The sequence below is a fragment of the Lates calcarifer genome, linkage group LG5 (assembly GCF_001640805.2).
Source record: "Lates calcarifer isolate ASB-BC8 linkage group LG5, TLL_Latcal_v3, whole genome shotgun sequence".
NCBI lineage: Eukaryota > Metazoa > Chordata > Actinopteri > Centropomidae > Lates > Lates calcarifer.
The window spans coordinates 13,484,426-13,505,267 of NC_066837.1; the positions used below are offsets into that span (position 1 = coordinate 13,484,426).

The 20,842-nt window shown below is 39.6% G+C and overlaps 1 long non-coding RNA gene across 1 annotated transcript in view; it reads right to left on the minus strand.

The window, feature by feature from the left end:
- The window catches only part of LOC108896527 (uncharacterized), a 58,376-nt gene extending 38,881 nt beyond the window's left edge, over window positions 1-19,495 (minus strand). Inside the window, exon 1 of the long non-coding RNA XR_001963130.2 lies at window positions 18,845-19,495. This is a non-coding gene — a long non-coding RNA (uncharacterized LOC108896527). The remainder of the gene's footprint in view (window positions 1-18,844) is intronic.
- Window positions 19,496-20,842: the final 1,347 nt, after the last annotated feature.

Consider the following 20,842-nt stretch of genomic DNA (forward strand, 5'->3'; position numbering starts at 1 on the left):
GTGCATTGGTTTAGTTTGGTTTCATTTTGTCAAGAAAACATACACACAACACATAAAGAAAATCAAGAGAAAAAACATGGAATAAAATAGGTTTTACACCCTATGTCAATCATCCTATGATGTGCTTGTTCTTCAACCCGTACCACCATGTCTACATTACCACACATCAAAAGATACCCAAAGCTGCTGCTGTCTTCTCTGAGTGTCTACACCAGTTCCATTCACTCACAAGACTCTCGGAAGCAGTTTGACAATGCCACACCTGAATACACAATCAAAATAGCTACACGTGAGCCAAAAGTAAACAGACTTCAAGTTGAAAAAAAGACAAAATGGTCTGCAGGTGTGTGCATAACACAACAGTCAGATTTTAGGAGATTCTGCACCCTCATGATTAGAGGCTGCTGGGGATCCTGCTCCTCATGGGAACTGAATCAGGAGCTAACAGGTAAGCGCTGAGTGGAGTTGGGCATGATGAAATAATATTATATTAAGGGACAACATCATCTGTATTAGCAGTGTTTGCAAGTGTGTAGGTGTAGGTTTTTTTAAGCAAACAATGAATGCCGGTGGTTTCTACCGTTTTCTACCTGACTACTTATAGTAATTTTTCATGCAAGATTCATAGCTGGGTGTTTCTGAACTTCAGGTCAAGTAAGCTGAACAATAGTTTTGTAAAGACACACAAGCCCTTATTTTCTTATTCCATTTCAATCTTAAACTTGTTCTTGAACTACAGGCAAGGTTTTAAGGCAACCCTGTGAATTATGATCAGAGTTATGTGAATTACATTTGTTAGGTCATTTGCTAGATATGAGCAAATGACTGTGGTAAGGAATAGACAATGATTAACATTGTTTGTTTTAACTGATCAACAGTCAAAGCCCCAAAGAACCAATTTAGATCCTCACAATCCTCACATCTGAAAAGCTTTAATGATACATTGATTATTGAAATTGCTGCTTATAACTCTCTGCTAATCAGCTCATTTTTTCAGCATTAGTTCCATATGAAAATAATTCTTTAAAAAATGCTGTTTTAAAGGTTGCTTTAAAGGTTTTGTTTGGATTTGCTTAAATTCGACCTCCAGCACCATAATCTTCATCCTTGTGGGACTGTGGACCTCCTCATCCGTGGCTGGTTTTTCATTTTGACTTAGGCAGGCTGTGGAGTTGATAAAGACTCACAACTCTGTCCAATGGGACACTGGAGGGCAGGAGAGGGCAGAGGTGCTTCCCTGCTTGCCCTCCATCTCTCATTCCTCCCCCTACTTAGATCAATAACAAGCTCCTTAGCCACAGGTGCTCTCCAGGGAGACAAACCTGGAGCCTTCCCTCCTCAGCTCATTGTCCGTTGCTGACTCTGACAGAGCCAAGCACTCAAGCCTGACCAATGCACACAGCCTAAAGCCCTCTAAGGAACATACACTAAGCAGGTATACGCAAGTCTTTTGTCTAAATATGGACATGCATGTATGCACACCTCACATCTAAATCTCTTTCACACAAATACACACGAAAAAAAAAAAAGAATCATAAAATGGTTTCATTAAACACAGTCATAACATCATGTAACATCCAAAACACTAGACTAGACAAATGCACAAATGTCCAAAGGAGCTTTTCAATCAGAGCTCTGTGCAGTCCTTATACCTATATAAAATTATTTTGTTTTCTTAACCTGTTACTGAACAATCATAGCTGATTCAAGGAAAAGGACAAGCACAAGCCCATGTCCTTTTAAATTCACTTTTCTGCTTTGGCCAGTAAAACATGACAATAGACTTGAATCATGTCTACTAACCTGATTTTACCTCTCTCCACAGGTCAGCACCAGACAACATGAGAGCCTGCTGTGCCTCCCTGCCACTGTTTTAACTTATTGTTACTGACACGCCAACATACACTTGATATCCATTCACAGATCTGTTGACTACCTCACCATGCGTACTTTTGCCTTGATATTTTACATTCTTCGTTTGGCACCAAAACTAGCTCAGTTCCTCCTAGTTCAGATGGTCTATCCATAGAAAACTGACAACGGTTCCCGACACTTCAGGATTATAGAGCGAAACACGACTATGAATTTACAGTGAAGCTAGCAGGTCTGTGAGGCTGTGTTAGCTACAGCTGTTCTTAATACTAACATCAGCAAACCAAACTACTGGTGATAACTAATGATGGTGCTTGACAAAAAGTCAGGAGATCACTTAAGTTTTAACAATTTGTCCTGAACAGAACACTGAACCAAACTTTATGGCAATCCAACAGTTGTTGAGACATTTCACTGAAAATGTTAACGTGTTAATGGAAAAAATGATGAACGTTAACCTCATGGTGGCACTGGAGGAGAAGTCAGAGGATCATAAAAGTCATTACGTTTCACTGTCTGGTAAACATTACAGGTACTAATTTTTGTGCAAATCCATCCAGTAGATGTTAAGATAGTTCACAATATAAGTGAAGTGATATCTGTAACCAAATTAAAGGCAATCCATTCAGTAGATATTTCACCAAAAGCCAAAAATGTCAACCTGCTGGTGGTGCCAGAGGAGATGTCATCCACTGAGGACCATTAATAAAAAAATCATTTAATACTTGGTCCACCATCTGCTATAGAACCATGCCACTAGCATGGTTACAAACACACTTAAGCAATGTAACAGTTCCTAGAAGAAACTCCACTGTGTGTATTTACTCCAGATAGCTAATCTTTATTTGCAGGCCTGCACTGAAAGCTGAGAAGGCACCGCCCACCACTCACTACCAGTATGCACTAGGCACATATAACTCCAAAAAATAGTGTTGTCCTTGGTTCACTCAAATTCCATTGAGGTTTTGTTTTTAGAGCAGGAAACATGCAGTTGTGTTAGCTCACTGGTTGGGAAAGGACAATGTTTTCAGGCCAGCTACAGTTTGCATGTTGACAACTGGAAGATCCTGTAAGACTATAAATATTACTGAAGCCACTGAAATGCATTCAGCAAAAGCAAACAATATAATACAAAAATAAGAGTGTCTAGAATATAACATCCATTTAAGTGAAAAACATATTTCAAACACAGTGTTTCCAGGCTGTGCTTGAGAGTGATGGAGGAGGGCCCCTCAAATGTGTGGTACTCAGGAAACAACTCTTGATAAAAAAAATTCCTTAAATGGATTGGAAAAAAATAAATCTTCATTTAAGTTCTGTATCTCTAGAAATTCATGCTTTCACTCACTCAGTAATATAATGATGTGGACCACGCAATAGTGTGGGGTTAGGTAATGCAGTCTGAAGCTGACAGATTTGACAACCTGTGGCTCTTCAGTACAAGGAAGAAATTCATGAGCTACCACAGATGGGATGGAAATGACCTCTGCGCACAAGTCAGGCAGGGTTACACTGCACATGAACAGCTTCAAATCAGGACTCACGTCCTGTAGAAATACAGAACATGAGTTCTGATGCAGATGCAGAGAGAAGTATGAGGAAGACGAGACTGGAGTAAAGGAGTAGGGCAGGTGGAGGCTACTGATTTTCATTACTTTCAATAAACTGTATGACGAGCGCACTATTAAAGATGAAAAAGATGTTTTCTCAACACTCTCTTGAGAAAAAAAAAGGAAAAGGAAAAAAAAAAAAGCGTGACACAACACACTAGAATCTTACATCCCATGGACTGGTCTTCTTACCAAACCTGGATGACACACGCTGATTCAATACCAAGAAAAAACATTCCCCATAATATGTTCTTTGTTTTCTCCATAATTCATGTATATTCGAAGGTTGTTCTCACATAGGAATAACATGTTTTCACAAAGAAATGCACAAAACAATGGGAGAAGTGCACAAATAAAACATAATGTTGTTGCATATGTTTTTCAGTGGTCCTTGAGTAAAAGGGGGGTGCTTACATTGTTCAAGGCCCACTTCTTAAGCTCAAACCTCTTTGCCAAAGAGTGCTGAGTCCAAGTACAGTTTTAAAGCCTATATATATATATATTTTTTATATATATATAAACATTTTTATGACAGCTTGATCAATGCAAGCTCACACAAATGATGCAATTCTGTATATTTTTAGTAGCACACAAAAAGGACATAAGCTGATACAAAAGGTTGGTGGAGAGACTATAGTGAGTAGGCTGCCCTGTCCATGCTCTGCACACTAGGGTGGATGATCCAGGGAGTAAGGAAGATGACCATGGCCCAGTCCCAATTTCTCCCGCCTGGCCAACCCCTTTGTGTTTCAAGCTGCTGCACAGGGTTTTCTTATGGAGATCAAGGGGTAGGGGTCATCTCCAAAGGGCCCTCCAAACAGTGTGTGTTTAGATGCAGACTCCAAACAGAGTGGTAGAGGAAATTTTCTAGAATGTTTTGCGAAACAATCAATAAGAGGTCCGAGGTAAAGATTTCAGGGCCTCCCCATTGCAGCTCTGATCTAAAGGGCCACTACCAAGTGGAGGGCACTCCAAAGCTAGGGGTAGGGCTAAGTGGGGGGAGCTTGGATGGGGCCCATGTGTTTCACTCCTTTATTCTCAACATCCTTGATATGAATTCTTAGATATTTGAGTGAATAGAAACTGAATGGCCACTGTTGTATAATTTTGGTCTGCAGCTGTATTTCATAGAGATGTCTGAGAGGGCTAGACTGAAAAGAGACTGCACACTGATCTGAGCTCTTGCTTTGTATCTATTGATGAGGTGCCATCTCTTATTATGAGACTTGAAACCACAGGAGTCGACAGCAGCACATATACAGTACTCTACATCTACTGGATTTAGTCTGATGCTTGTTGAAACACAAATAGCGGGAGCAGATGAATTAGTGTGCAGTTTCATCTGCTATGTCTGTGCTAGTATTGGTGTCAGTGTGTTGTGGTGTGTGTTTGTTTTTATTTTTTTTTATTTTTAAGGTCTTTTTCCCTTATCCAATTTTAGAGGCTAAGGCCTATTATGCTGTATATTGTATGCTGTACTGATTGTAAATTCCCTGTGGCAAATTTGTGATATTGGGCTATATAAATAAAACTGACTTAAGACAATTTGTGCACAAAGCGATGTCCATAAAAAATGTTTTTTCAACTTCAATGTGGAAGATTTTGATTGGCCTGCACAAAGCCCTAACCTCAATCCCATCAAACACCTTTGGAATGAACTAGAATGAAGGCAAACATCCAGCCAGGTTACAAAGTCTTGTTGAAAGTCTTCCCCAAAAACTGGAGGATGTTAAAACATATCATGCTCATTACGCTTTTGTCCATATAGTGTACATACACAATCTCTTAAGAACTGTCATCCCAGCTCAGGGTTACCTTGTCAACATCTAAGATAAGACAGTATTGTGATGTGCACAGCACTGGGATATCCTCTATGTGCTGATTCAGTTCACATTTAAGGATTACAAAAAAGCATGCAATAACCCGGGTATGAGCATCTTAGAGTTTGTGCCAGCCACTGTCTTACTATAGGAATTGCAGCCCTAGAAGAAGAAAATGAAAAAAAAGAAGAAAAAAAAAACAAAAGCAGCAGCAGCAATAGGACAACAGGGTTTGGATTTGCTGTCACTTGGTAAACAATCAGGGAGTGGGTAAAATGGCAAAAAAACAATTACAGTTTTATCAACCACTGTAATAGTTTTCCTCACAATCATCTGATACGGGGAGGAGATGGAATAATGTCTTCCCCTCATCTTCACCTTTGACATTTCCCCCTTTGATTATTCATTCATGTCAAACACAGTGGAAATAAAAATCACTCTGTGAAATGACATTTTGGCCCTCTACGTCTTCCTGCATGAAGAATTTTTTTTCACTTCCCACTGTGCCTGGCATCAAGGGCCACTCACAACAACTTCTGAATAAGTCGAGAATGAAGATGGACAGCAACAGTTCAGCAACATTAAACTGGAAGTGACTTGCTGTTAGACAACAAGAATAAAAAACACGGCCCTTCACACCTTTGTTGTGAGAGCTTAGAGCGCTAACTCTCACAGATCTATTTTTAGAGGGTGACTCTGAAACAAGGACAGGGGTCAAGGAGGAGAAATGGGACAAAGCCTGAGTAGAGAATATGTTTTATGGCCCAGTTAGCATTACTGCCCCATCTCCTATGCAGTGATGGAAACTAATTCCAAAACTCTGGGGCTATAATTTTCCTCAAAATGAGACCAATTTTTTTGCTAAATGAATATTTAAATCTGATCAAGTCAAAGCACCGTAATCCAACTCTATATTTCTGTCACTGTAACATGCTGTAGCATGTCACCTTGCCTAATCATCATGTATACAGGAGGCTCTGTAGCTGTATCTGTAGTTTAATTCATCAGGAAGAAAGTCCAAAACCCAATGACAGCCACTAGAGCTTTACTTATCCATATGTTGTGGTTTAGTGCCAAAGATGAAACATTTAAATCTATAATTGTGTCTTTTGAAAAAAATAAATACAACTGATAATAGCTGAATGGTCACATTTGACAAGTTATTTGGCATGCCAGTTTGTCAAGGCAGCACCATGATTTAATTCTGCAGTAAATGAAGGACAGCAGTGCAACTCCAAGCTGGATTTAACAAAATCCGGATTTCTAATCTTGTCAGCACATTATGCCAATAATGACAGGGTTGTGTCTGTGCTGGCTGACTGTCACCACTTTGAATCCTGATGGCTACTTACAGAAGCACTGCTTCATGAATCCACATGGCACAAGTCATTCATTTCTTCCGTTTTACAGCTGGAACTGAGGATGAGGGACCCTGCACATTCAAATACAAAAGCCAATCAAATCTCTCCCTCAGTGGCTGGGCCAATACTGCACACTGAGCAGAGACTTTCCCCACAGTGGCTACAGCTTATTGTGCCTGGCAGCTGGCGCAAGCTGCTGTCATTTAGCACTCAGTTATCAAAGATCTCCACTTTCACAGGGTAGCATGACTTAACATGTTATTTTTATTATTTACTGTGTGACATGATTCTGTGCTCTATCACAACTAAGGCTTAGGATGCTCTAACCGCATCTTGCTCTGGCTCTTTCACGGCAATCAGAGATGATCCACTGCAATTCTAGCTGGTGTGACAATGTCTATTGTCAGCTGTTTCCACCTTTCCACTATCTTCACACACCAGGCCTATTTTTGCCTGGGCAGCTCGTGTCTGTGAAGTGAGAAATTTTCTTTACCTAGTATGTATATAAAAGCCTATATTTGTGGTCTATTGACTTAAAGGAGCCCTGTAGAGTTTTCTTGTAGACAAACAAAAGTCATGTTTACATTCAGTGTCACTCACCAAAAAACACTCTGTGCACTGTTGAGGTTTAAACATTAAAAACCTGATTTTTTAAGTATTTTAAATCCAGAATTGTTAACATCCATGTTTATTTGCTAGCAGTCATTTTCCATCTTTGGTGGCACGCTGCTGCGTATGTTGAAATATTACCCCCACCCATAGATCAGTGGATTAGTGTGAAGCCATCGGTAGGAATGTTTAAGCATCGCCCACATGCTGAAATGCATGTGCATTCTTATGTATGAGAAAATCAAAGCAGGGACCCACTCATGGAAAAACAGGTTCGTATGGCCTCTAGAGATCAAAAACTCCACAGGGAACCTTTAAAATGAACATTTAATGTTTAATGATGTATTACATCTGACTGTCTTCACATACACAGAATAAAAGAAGTTTTTCTTGCTTGTCACTTATCCAAAGTCTTTGGAGCAGGAGAAGGAATATCCTTTGGCTGATACTCCAAATTCAGGTAATACAAATGCCAAAAAAGATAACACATAAAAAAGATAACGCATCCTGCTTTAGTAAAGTATTCAAAACAAATTATCTGAGAGTATCTGTTGCCAAACTAATCATAAATGAGCATCCGAATTGGACTAGGACGCTAGTAAAACACAAAAACCATTGGCAAATCAACTCAAAACAATATTGGAAATGTTATGGCTGAGGGACTCATTAAGACAGGCTTCCCTTCCAGTAACCACTGGAACCATAACAAAGAAATAATAGAGCAGTGGTACAACTGAAACATTGTGCAGCAAACCTTGTAGCCTACACATTACGGTTTGAGCATTTCTTCTGGTAATAACCCATTTTTATTATGTACTATTTAGCTTTTGTGTCTTATTTGCAGGGTACCTTTTAGTATATTACTATTGAAGAATCCATGTTTGAAGCCTCAGTTCCTTCACACCCACAGGTCCACTCTCAATCCCCCCCAAACCTGACCCCCACCTCCACCCCCACTAATGACAACTTTCCATCTTCCATGGTCTAATTCTAACTCCATTATTATATCCTGTACAAAATATTAGGATTTACTGCTCTTGCCATGAATAGATTGACTGGATCAGTTACAAAAGTTAAGAGTCTTCATTTCACCAGATTCACTCGCTAATTTCATTCATGAAAGGGAGGAGACAGGATTTAGATGGATTTTTAAGCTTGGGTCTAGAGAGACCTGTGTTATGCAAAAGAGGTTCAGAACAATATGAGAAAGGTGGTATGCTGGTGGAATTGATTTTTAATGATTAGGGGTTAATGACTTGTGTGCAGAGCTCACCGTGTTATCAAGTGAAGCTTCCCAAATGAGGCCCCCTCCCCACTTTTTGCAATGCTGTTTTCTGTTCTCAGACAATGTCAAGCTACTTTTAAGGAGAGATTGTGAAATTAAAGGAGACAACTGAAGCGCTGTCTACACTCACTCCATCCCTGAAGACTCTTTCACTGAAAACGCGTGTGGTAGTTTAATTGATTCAGAGCGATCAACCCTACTCCTGAGCTCTGGATGCTGCTGTACAGGCAGACCTGTTATGCTCTCCTTCGGCACTTTCACAGCTCAGCATGAATCCATTCTGCTAAAAGGCTCATAATAAACTTCCAACACTTTCAAAGGTGCTCCTCAAAGGCTCCTCCAAGCTGGGTGAGAGGAATAGCCACCTACAAAAAAATTGGCCACTGTGCAAAACCAGAAAAGTATATTGTAGGCCTATTCATTGCAAGCAGCCAGTCTTTAAGGCAGTATAATAGGATTTAAGAGTTAGATACACAGAATAGTGGAGCAGAGACCCAGGAACCCATGACTGGAGCTTTGACAAGGTGATGAAATTCTTTTCTCCTTTTCGCTGCATATATCTGTTCTTTTGTGCGGAGACTTTCACTATTTGTGTGTTTATAAATGGATTTGTACATTTCTTTCAAAAAAATATCCTCCTGCAAGTAAGTGTGTTTAGATGTGTGATTAAATCAGTATGTTTTGTGAGTTTATGTTGAGATTGGAATTTAAATAATTATGAGATTTAGAACACACTTGGTTAAGCTTCATCCACCCCCCAAAAAAGCTCAAGAATTTACCAAATTAAAATGTTTAATTAAAAATGCACAAGTATCAAGTAGTAGCGAAATCCACCTCAGCCAGTCTCTCAGACAAAATAGAGAATAGAATAGAATACGGAGAATCAGAGTATAAGCAAAGTAGTGTGTGTTCAGTGATATACTAAAGCTACATGAAGACTTTTCAAAAAATATACAGTACCAGTCAAGTTTGGACACACCTTCTCATTCGATGATTTTGCTTTATTTTTATTGTTTTCTACAATGTAAATAAATATTGAAGACATCAACCCCACTCCCACCAAATTTCTGTAAAGCCTGCAGGTAACAGGGATCACCCATCCAGCAAAATGTCAACTGCCTCTTTCAGAAAATCTGTTTATTTTGAGACTTATATTGTCTCACGCTGCTATAAAACATGTACTTCTTTTCACATTGGCCATCGATCTATCTTCCATCAACCTGTAACCTGAGCTTGAGCATATCCTTCACCCTAGCACGCACGCAAGAATCACGGTGCTCCCCGAATAGATCAAACACATTTACTCTCAAAGTGACACCTACAAGCAATTTCAAGTTTCTATTTCACCAAACCTGTATGTGTTTGGGGTGTAGGAGGAATTCATAACCCCCAGAGGAAACCTACATGTACATGTACACCATATAGAAAGGCTCCTACACATACGTGGTGTCTGACTTCACTAGCTTATCTTATAGCAAGATAGCTAAGCCATGCATTGCTGGTAATAAGCATTTCAGTTGTTGGCTTGGATTTCAGAGTTCACCACCAGCACATCAATGCACTATACTATAACAGTGTTGGACACATGAGGGACTGTGGTCCATTTTGTGGTGCATTCCAGTTGTACTTGGAAGTCAGAATATCTGATTTCCAAGTCCTAGTTCCGACATCCGACCCCTGATGTAAATGGAACGCACCATTCCTACTGGGCTTTTTAAAAATCAAAATTGGTGATTCCTTTTTTGCCAGTTTCAATCAATTTATCTACAAAATATTTCAGACAGCAGTTTTGGTTGTGCAACTATACAGAAGTGATTATAGGACTTTTCTTTTACTCTCCACGTCATGCATTGCTGCACACAAACTTACATGTAAGCATTGTTTGCATCCTTTTGGCCTGTCATTCCAACTTATGCATCTATCTGTCAATGCTCACATCAAAGCAACCCTGATGGGCTTCATAGCCTATCCTCATAACAACAAGAGATGTTGGCTTATTAAAAAATAATATAACCTGTTTTATGAGGCAGAAAATGTCTGGAGAAACATCTGTGAAACAAGTTGTGTATTAAATATGTAGGAGCTACATTCAAAATTCCTTTTTGCATGGAATGGCAGAGCTATAAAGAGAATCCAGAGTGTGGGCCCCCAAGCTTATTCAAGTTCTGCCATTCTCCCTCTCTGACAGTCAAAGCAGAATGATCTTGCTCTCTATGCCTCTTGCTCGCTATTTCCCCAACTCTATGGGGATAAAGCAGTCAGAATGTTCCTATCACTGCCAGAAATTAGTGACTCAGGATTGTCTCTGATCGTTTTAGAAAATCAAGAGAAAAAACAAAGCATTAGAGGTATTTTTGTACTCTGCTTTTCCTGAAAGCATTTGCGCAGGCTAAAGAGTTCATTAATGCCGTTTTTGTTCTGAAGTGCAGGCCTCTGGAGACATGCTGACTCCCCAGGCAAGAGAAATGAAGGAAGGATGGGGGTGTGCCGCAGTGAGCAGGAAAACCAGCACAATACGAGTAGATAGATTAAAGCAGCTGGATTTCAAAGGCTTCTTTATAACCTTTTAATGCAATGTTGTTTTATCCTTGAGAATTACATTGAAGTGATATTTTCTATTTATCTTCACACAGCTGATTTTCCGGCCTAATGGGATTGAGGAATCGGTATTTGTGCTTTAATCATCATCATCATTTGCACAGTAGATCTGTAGAGGACTTAGAGGACTTGTGATTTCTGTGGCAATCTTACAAGTCCTAAAATCCATCAGGCAACAGTTCTCTTCTTCTACTTTAATTGCAGCTACATTACAGTTCTACGTGGTAAAAAAATTTACATTTTCTGCAAAAAGGAAAAGTCACCGGTGACTGCACTTGACACATCTGATATAGTATTATGAAGATTCGAACCCACTTCTGTGTTTCTGGTGACATCAGTGTCCTCTCTGAGGGAAAGCATTGGCTCAGTTTACACAGAAATCATTCAAACACGCCTGCAGTCGTGGGGGGGGGGGCATTCAGCAAAATGTACACCATGCAAATGTAGACATCAAGTATTGCTCCCTGTTGAGTACAAACAATCACACACAAATGAAAAATGTAATAATGCAAGTTGTGCGACAATGGCAATTTCAATGTTTTCCAATTTGACTCCAAATTGGAAATCAAGGGGGCCCCACTACTAACATTTAGCTTGCTGTTCTCAGCAGCAAGACCCCAGTACTGAATCACACAGGGGGATGCTGGTGTTTTACTTACTACTAAATTTAAAAAGTATGTGTGTGTGTGTGCAAGTAATATATATTATCTAAATATAAAATATAAAATATAGATTAAGATGGATGCTTGGGCTCACACTGTTTTGCCTATTTTATCTGGACAATGATGAACAACATAGGAAACAGAGAGATTCAGACACACACACACACACACACACACACACACTCAAAAACGACTTAAAGCATATTTTTGCTATTCTGATGGCACAACATGTCTCATTTCACACAGCAAAATGAACTCTTCTGCAGGTAGAAAGTTGTTTGACAATGTTGTAACAATCTCAGACTAAATACTTGCTCCATTTGCATATGCAAAAACTGTTTCAATCATGCACAAATAGCCTCTGTTGAAGGTCTAGCTCCCTTTACATTTCAAATCTTGGTTGGATGTATACAGATGAAACTGAGAATGCATGCATTTATACATATGTATGGATGAGTGTATTCATTAAGGTCTTAAGGGCTTAAACACAGATTAAGTAGAATGCGTGGGCCTCTGGATTTTAAACATCGTCATCTCTGGCATTTGGTTTGCTGCACCAGAATGTCTCCTGCCTTTGAGCCTTGAATGATATGTCTCTGTGACTGCTGGCAAGATGAAAGGCTCCATTTTGAAGTGGTTAGTGCTGGTGTGCTCGACCGGCTGCCTTATATTCCTCCTCCTGTCAGAAACACTTGGCTAGACACGTGTGAAAACCCCTCTGCCATCCAGAGCCTGTTATCACATGAAAAGGCTGCTCTCTGACCATAGGACATTTCTGAGCATGTTATTGTCCATCGCATTGTGCACAATTTACTTTGAGGCTCATGGGAACTCAAAGGAAACAGGGACAAAACACAATGATGGCACTTCGAACTGTGATGAAATCCTGTTTGATATAGATACACTAGAGTTACCCAAGCACACCTGCACCTCTCTACAGCTGTGGAGTTAATACAGGTGGGGGGTGGGGGGTGGGGAGGTGCATTTTATACTCATGGCCATGGAAGGGACACACCTGGGGTTGGCTTGTTGAAGAAAATGCTTCACTTTAGATGCCATGTTTTTAATTTTAGTCTACTTTCAGGTTTCCATTAAGTCATTTTCAAACTTAAAAGCCTCATTCCTACCAAGTGCCTGTCATTCAGATGAGGAGCTATTACATTCACATCTGGGACCAGGAACAATTGCATCATTTTACTTAGCTCTCTAAGCAGGCTGTTATAACACAATTACTAGTGATCAAATGGAAAATGTGGCCTAAACAAATCAGTTGTAACCAATTTGGACAAAAAGCCATTTGGGAAAAAATACCAGATAATTGTTTAGAAAGGAGTAAGTAAATTCAGTATTAAAATAAAAACTAGAGAATAAGGACACCAAAGATTTGCATGCTTTTACTCTTTGGTTGAACATCATTGAATTTTCTGTATGAGCATATTAACATCAGATATTTAGGGAACAAAACACCTGACTTTACATAGCCTTAAAGTTGAATAAGAATCCAGTAGCTACTTACACTGTCACATGGGGGCATTTAAAAAGTGAAATCACTTAATAATATACATCCACCAATGAGGAATATGTTATGTTGTATGTTTTATAACTAAAGAATACTGTGTTCATCATTCATTGTGTGTAATATATTGTGTCATATCACAGACCAGACTGTGTCTGTCATGACACTGTGACATGTTATAACAAACCAAGACATGTCTAGTGTTAACCAGAAAATCTTACTCATGACATTATCTACATATATTCAAAGCCTTAAACCACAAGCCTGTCTCAAAGGAATTCACAGAAAAAGAGAAACAACCTACCAAGATCTAACTGATCAATAATCAATCAAAGGAGAAAATGAAGCGATGCATTATGCAACAAATTAAGGGAGAGATGACAACAAAGCACAAGAGAGAGTAGCGAGTTGGTGAGACATAACAAGTCTACCTAATTTACAAGGTCAAGCTTAGAATACACATAAGTAGCGTAAATAGGCGAGGAGATTTTGACATGTCACAGTGTAAAGAGCACAAGGAGTACATAACGAAAGTAATGGTGGCTGTAATCCATTTTAACTGCTTTACTTTCAGGATCCTGGTATTATGCATGCTGGCTCACTGTCACACTGTCATCACTTTGTGGAACCTGAGCTTTTCCAACTATGACAAGTCAAAATGTCTGCTGTGAAAAAGCCTTATTATCACGTTTGACAAAAGGCAGTTTGTGCATGATATCTGTCAGACACAATGACAGTCAAAGTGTAGTTTCTAAAAAAACATTTTGTACTTTGTACTGTTTTAAACTGTAAAAGACTATAATGTGCTTTCAGGGCATCCTGGGGGCCGAGGGACTGAGGTACTGAACCTGGCACAAAATTACTCTAATGTTATGCTGCTTGTCACATACATCAGCAAATGAAGTTGAAGTGGTCATGAACATTTGCCTCCCAGTTTTTTTCAAGCACAGTCTCAAAAAAGCATTTTCAACCTGATGTGGAGTGTTTATTTTTGCGTCCAAGAAGGGCTGAATCAAGGGCAACTGGACTTGGCTGTAGATACTTGAAGATGTTTCATCTCTCACCTAAGAGGCCTCTTCAGTTCTGAACTGACTCTTGGTCTCTATCAAGTATCTACAACCAAGTCCAGTTGCCCTTAATTCAGCCCTCCTTGGATAACCATGGCCTGGATGACTGAGAATCTTTGCAGACATTTTACATTTGCACCCTCTTCAGCCCTTCTAGATTAAAGTCGATGAAGAGATTTAGGTTAGAGGTTTAGATGCATGTTCTAAGGTTTGTAAAAACAAAATAGTAGGGGACTTGTGTTTGATTTAAGGAAAAGAGAGAGAGAATGATTACTATTTAAAACATAAGATACAAAACCACCAGCATCTCTGTGCTTGATCTGTGCCAACATCAAATTAGGGCCCTATGTCTGTAGACATTATTTTAATCATAATGTTGGCACAGTAGATACAGCATATTCAGCAAATCAGGTGTAAAGGTGTAACAGTGAAATGTCTTTTATCAAAATGTGCAGTATGGGGTTTTGTCAAGATCAATATTTAGTTGCCTCATTAGTTAAGATTTTTCAGTCTTCCCCTAAAATGAAGAGCAATGACTTCCCATTCATCCCCATTTCTTTTCCTTTTTCATTGCTCAAACATGGCATTAAGCAGACTATATTTCTATGTTCAGCCTAAACTGAGCATCAACAGTCTCTCCAGGACCATGTACTGAGAATATACCAGTCATAATAGTGATGGATGGAGCTACTTACAAAAAGGTACAGATGCATTTAATGGGCAGTCGAACATTTTAATGGTTATGGGAGCACCTTGGTGCCCTACTCTAAGTGCTCACAACACCTCACTGTGCTATTAAGTGCAAGCGGAATGGAATTATAAAGGCATGAACAAGGTTTGAAGAAAATTAGCACTCTAAATCCTTACCACAGAGACCATCAATGGACAAACAGAGAGATGGTACTATTGTCCACATTTCCTCATGAGTATCTTCAACTGAACCCAAGATTCTGACATGGCAACCTTTTTCATTATACCTGAACAAAGACACAACATAAGGGCCAAAGCTGACATTTGGAGCCTCTGGTTGTGTGGTTCATTTTCTTTCCCCACTGAACTCCAGTAAGAGCTGTAGACAAGCTATAGTTTTTTCTCTGTAACAGTACTGAGCTGAAGGCAGGCAGCTATGTATGGAAGATTTAAAATGCATAATGACAAGGGAACAATAAACATATGTTTTCATTAATCAAATTTTCACATACACCCAAAAAAACATGTATTTCCCTCACATAAAGTTGTATTTCTGAAAACATAATCAGGCCTGAGAATGTGTGCACCTCACACCATCCATACACGTGGCTTTCTAAAATGAGCTGAGTTTGACATGCTGCAGTCCACACAGAAATCTGTAAATTGCTAATTAAATGTGCCTTTTACTGATAATCGACAGTAGAGAGATCACAGGCAATGAGGAGGGAGCAATGATGGGCAGTGACATGCAACAAAGGTCCCCTGCCAGACGTGTACCTGGGCCACAGCAGCTCAAGGCTGGAGCCTTGTGGACTATTCACACGTAAGTAAAAAAAAAAAAAAAAGGCTGGGAGAGAGATAGTCTGCTATTAATGTGAATGGAGCTTGGCCTTGCAGCTGGGCACTGCCTGCTGAGCTACAGAGATTTGCACTATTGGGGAAAGTTGAGAAACTCTCAACTTTATGCAGACATTGTTACAACGACACTCCACTAGTGTAGTGAGGATTCTTTCCAGTGCAGATTAAGTACCATAATGCTAATCCGTCTTTCCAGCTCAGGCATCATTTTTGTATTAAAACAATTTCCACAACGTGTACAGCATTTCAAAAAGGTTGTAAACAAAGGTAATGTGTTCTAAGGAAATAACCTGCAGTGTAGTAAAGAGGCATCAAAACACAACTGTCCAGTTGGAGCAGAGTTTGGACAGAGCTACAGCAGCACAAGAGGCCAAAGACTACCTGGTATTATATGCACTGTTATCCCTGTGGTCACTGGGGCACAAAAAATAATGCACTTGTATATTATTTGTACTTGCACAATCACAAAGGTAAGGCAGACAATCCATTTCAGGACAATTTAGAGTTTCTCCTTTAAGTGAACTTGAGTGTCTTTGAAATCAAGAGAGTAATGGCAGAAATAAGGGCTGATGCAAACACCACACAAAAAAGCCCATGAATCAGTTCAGATGCTTCTTACAGTAATGATACAACACCAACCAGGAAGCCACTACACCCCCCTTGTAGAATCTGGCTTGTACCAACACTGAAGTTAGAGTGTGCCTGTGTCTGTGTCTGTGTGTGAGTATGTGTTTGTGTATGCATTTCTGCACATGTGTGCGTTTGATACCTGCAGTTAGATTTATTGGATTTGGGGATCTCTCCCGCTGCGCGCTCTGTGGTACGAGTGGGCTTGACTCAGTTTCTCTGTGTGAAGCTGGCAACGCTTTGGACTGACCTTGCAGTGGAGGTGTCACTATGCAGACTTGTTGTCATTACTCAATTAGACAGAATTAGGCACTGGCTAACGTGACAGTAGCATGCTGTGAAAACTGACTCTGTATTAGATTCAAGGTTTGGCAAGGTTCATTTTAATGGGACGCCAATGGAATCAGTCACAACGGGTCTGTTTTTATGTGATGATATATAAAGCCTTAGGACATTACTAAACCTTTATCTCTCTGTAGGAAAAAAAAAGACTAGGGAAAAAAAAGCATGTACGCTGCTCAAATAAGCAGTAAGGTTAATGGAGTGTAAGGTCAGGATAGATCCTGTTATAGCCCTTTCAGGCTGACGCAGTACACAGCTTATACCTGCATTGGCGGTCAATCTCAATGGGTCTACATGCATCATCCAGCCTGGGTTCAGTGCAGGTCGGACACCGCTTGGCTTTGGCAAACAGGCATTTCTATTAGTGATAGGTATTTAATTGAATGTTACTGACATTTTAACAACATTAATGCAAGCACTCAGTTGGTCTATAAAGGGAAAAATGTAAGAAGGACACAGAGAAGGCATCTAAGTGGAAAGGCCATAAAAAAGCCTCAGGAGAGAGGTGTCTTATGAAAACAGTCATATGAATGGAACAAACGTGGGCTGTATATGCGATCAAAAGACCGACATCATACATGTGTTTTCTGTATATAAAATAGGTAGAAGGGTCTGGTTTTCATCACCTGGGCCATAGACAACACTAAGTGTATGCCTGAAGGAACCTAATAGGCTTCACTACCATCAACATTACTTTTTATGGTGGGTGTGGCTAAGTGACCTGGATTTAACAATAAAAACTGTATCATTATTGAAGCTGAAAACAGTTTTTCTCTTAAACTGCTCATATACAATTAGCAGGACAAGTTACTAAGTGAGGTTAAGAGAAAAAGAGGTACATCAGACTCCTAGTGAATGAGGAAAGGATAATGTAAATGAATTATGCTTTGAGTAAATGGTGCCATATGATCAGGTGAAGGAGATACACCATAATGGCTGTCAGACTACCACTTGGCAGCAATTGTGAAAGAAGTACTCAGAATTTTTGTTGGGTAAAACTGCAAAATTATTTTGCATTTAGCAAAATACACCTACAGTACTAAAAGTAAAAGTACTCAATTCAGAATGTTTAACATTATTGGGCTGTAAGTACTGATGCAGTAATGTGTACATCACTTCAATGCTGCAGCTAGTAAAGGTGGGTCTAAATGTATTTACTTTAAATACTGCTGGATTACTAACCTGCACCTGCAAAGTAACTAATAGCTAGCTGTCAAATGAATGTGGTGGAATAAAAAAGGTACAATAAAACCTTTGCTTCTAAATCATCATGAACTATATAGCATGAAGGTATAAAGTAGTACAAAATGGAAACACGCAAGTACAAATACCTCAAAAATTTACTCAAGCACAATACTTGAATAAATATTTTTAGTAACGTCACATAACTGCTCGAGGGTGAAGGCGCATAAAACAACTGGCAGCCAAGTTTACACACAGGTTATGAATCGGTTGAACAAGAAAACCAGAATGCTAAGAAATGAACACCGAGACCGAACCAGTCCGCGTGTCGCTGAATGCAGTTTGAACAGTAGCAACAACATAACGCAGAAAGACACAAACATGCATGCACTTAGCTAACCAATACTGCAGTACACAAATCAGATCGACACCATGCACAGCAGCCAGCTGCATGGACAAAACATAAACGCTCACAGATGCAGATACAGCCAATGCACAACTTCATCTATAGCACAAAATGCACAGTAATGGCAGTGGTTGTAATGAACGACGGTGAAGTTAGACTCCACATTTGCGGGTTTCACAAATCTGAAAATGGCTTCTAAGGCTTTTACTTTATCAAACAAGAATTGGTTATTCAGCAGTGTCATTTAAGTTTCCCTTAACTCACTAATTAAAAGCTATCAGAAGCTAGCTTCAGCGTCGTTCATAATAATCATTATAATATAAATAAAACCTCACTTACCATTAAAAATAGTAGAAGTCGTTGACTGTCACCATCTCAATATAATATCCATCAGTTATTGTTCCTGTTGCAGGTTTCCCTGAAAGGTCATCTGCACCAACTGGACCCTCTCTGTGTGAAGTTTTTCTTTAGCTTTCTTGTTCGTGTGTGTTAAAAAGCACTTTAACACGTCGCAGTTAGAAGCTGCAGTGATTAGCAGAGTGGCTCATCTGATCTCCTGGCAGTGGGCTAGCATTAGTCCCAGGACTGTGAAGTTATGTCAGCCGATGTATTTAATACCATAACCTCATAAATAAGCACCGGTAACCTTTATAAAACTGGGTGATGCTGAACATAACACTGAATTCGGCCCCAGCATAGTGGTAGAGGCAGCCGGTGGTGGTGATGGAGGAGGTGGAGGCTACACCTGGCTCAGGTGTTAGCTTAATTAGCCCGGACGGATTTCGGTTCCTACAGGTGTTTTTCCTCACTTGTTGCATTTAACTTGTTACCGGATTATTTATTTGTGTGTTGCATCACGTGTTCTCCAAATTGTTGGTGTAGTCTCAGGGTCTCAAGAAAAACAGTTTCCACGGTCTGTTTTTGTCGTTAGCTTGCGGTTAAATTACTTTCGCCGCTAAGCGTGATTGCGTCATCTACTTCCTGTCACATTTATTGTTACCTGAGTCAACAAAGATGCAGTTTGAGTTCCGCCCCAACTTGCGGAAGAAAACGGGAGATTTTATTCATGAATGCGACTTTTCAAGCACATACGCGGTCCATAGACCTCCATAATACCTATTAAAACTATGTAAAATGAGATTTAATAAAATGTTGAATGATGACACCCGTCAAAACCAGTAAAGGATTACATTAAAATAAATTGGAAATCAGAATTGTTCAAAAACTTATAGGTACTGTAGGGCTACCCCAAATTAGAAGCCAAATTGAAAAGCAGAATTAAAATAGAGCTTTATTTAAAGGGAGTGAGAGAGAGAGAGATGTTTAATAGATATATTTTTCTTAATTCTGCATGCATTTATAGTTTGTATTTAACACACCGGTGGCATGGGTCTGCTGATGGCAGTATCATTTGGTTGGTAATTCCACTTTGACCCAGAGTTAGATATCTCAAAAGTACTGAAGGGATTGTAATGGAATTTTGAGCAGACGTTCGTGGTTCCCAGAGGATGAATCCCAACACCTGTAGTAAGACCCTGCTTTTAATGTAGTGCCACCAGCAGGGTGAGTCTTGTCACATATCCAGTCAGATATCTCAACATCTCCTAATTACATTTATTTGCACAAAGCTGGGTACAGACATTTCTGGTTCAATATCCTCCTCCTCCAGTCTTTAACTCCAGCCCCACGTGACACTAATATCACTTTCAGCACGTGAATCCTTTGCCTGTGCAGAAAACTCATTATTTGATGAAACATTAAAACAAGTGGTTTTATATCACAGCTTGATTTATTATCAGTAGTTTTCTGTGTTTTACTGTTACAGCAGAAAAACCCATAAAAAAGCTGCTGACCAGGCAGAGAAATGTTTAAAATTTCATCAGTCAAACACTTCTTATCCACTCTTTAACCTCTGTGAAAAGCACAACCCTCCTGATGGGTAAATATGGACTCCAGCAGATAGGCTCCTCGCATGTCCACTCTCTTTGAAAGCTAATGTTAGTGGTAGGCTATAGAGTTAATAGTTGTAGGGATGATAATAGTCGATGACGGAAGGAAATAACTCTTCCCTCCACATCCTTCATATGTGATAGAATTTTTCCCTCTGACTGGCTAAGGCTCAGGCTTAGTAGAGGTTACTCTCTCGATCCTCATTCAATTACAGACAGACATAAATCAAGTTGCTTCTGCAGCCACTTTGGGCGACTGCTGACCACTTTATTATGACCTTGTTCAAATTTGCAAAGGGTGTTTTACTCTTTGCTACTATAGCCCTTGCACTGTGTAATTCTAACAGTGACAGCTTTGGCTCATTAAGGTACCATCTGGTGAAATGCA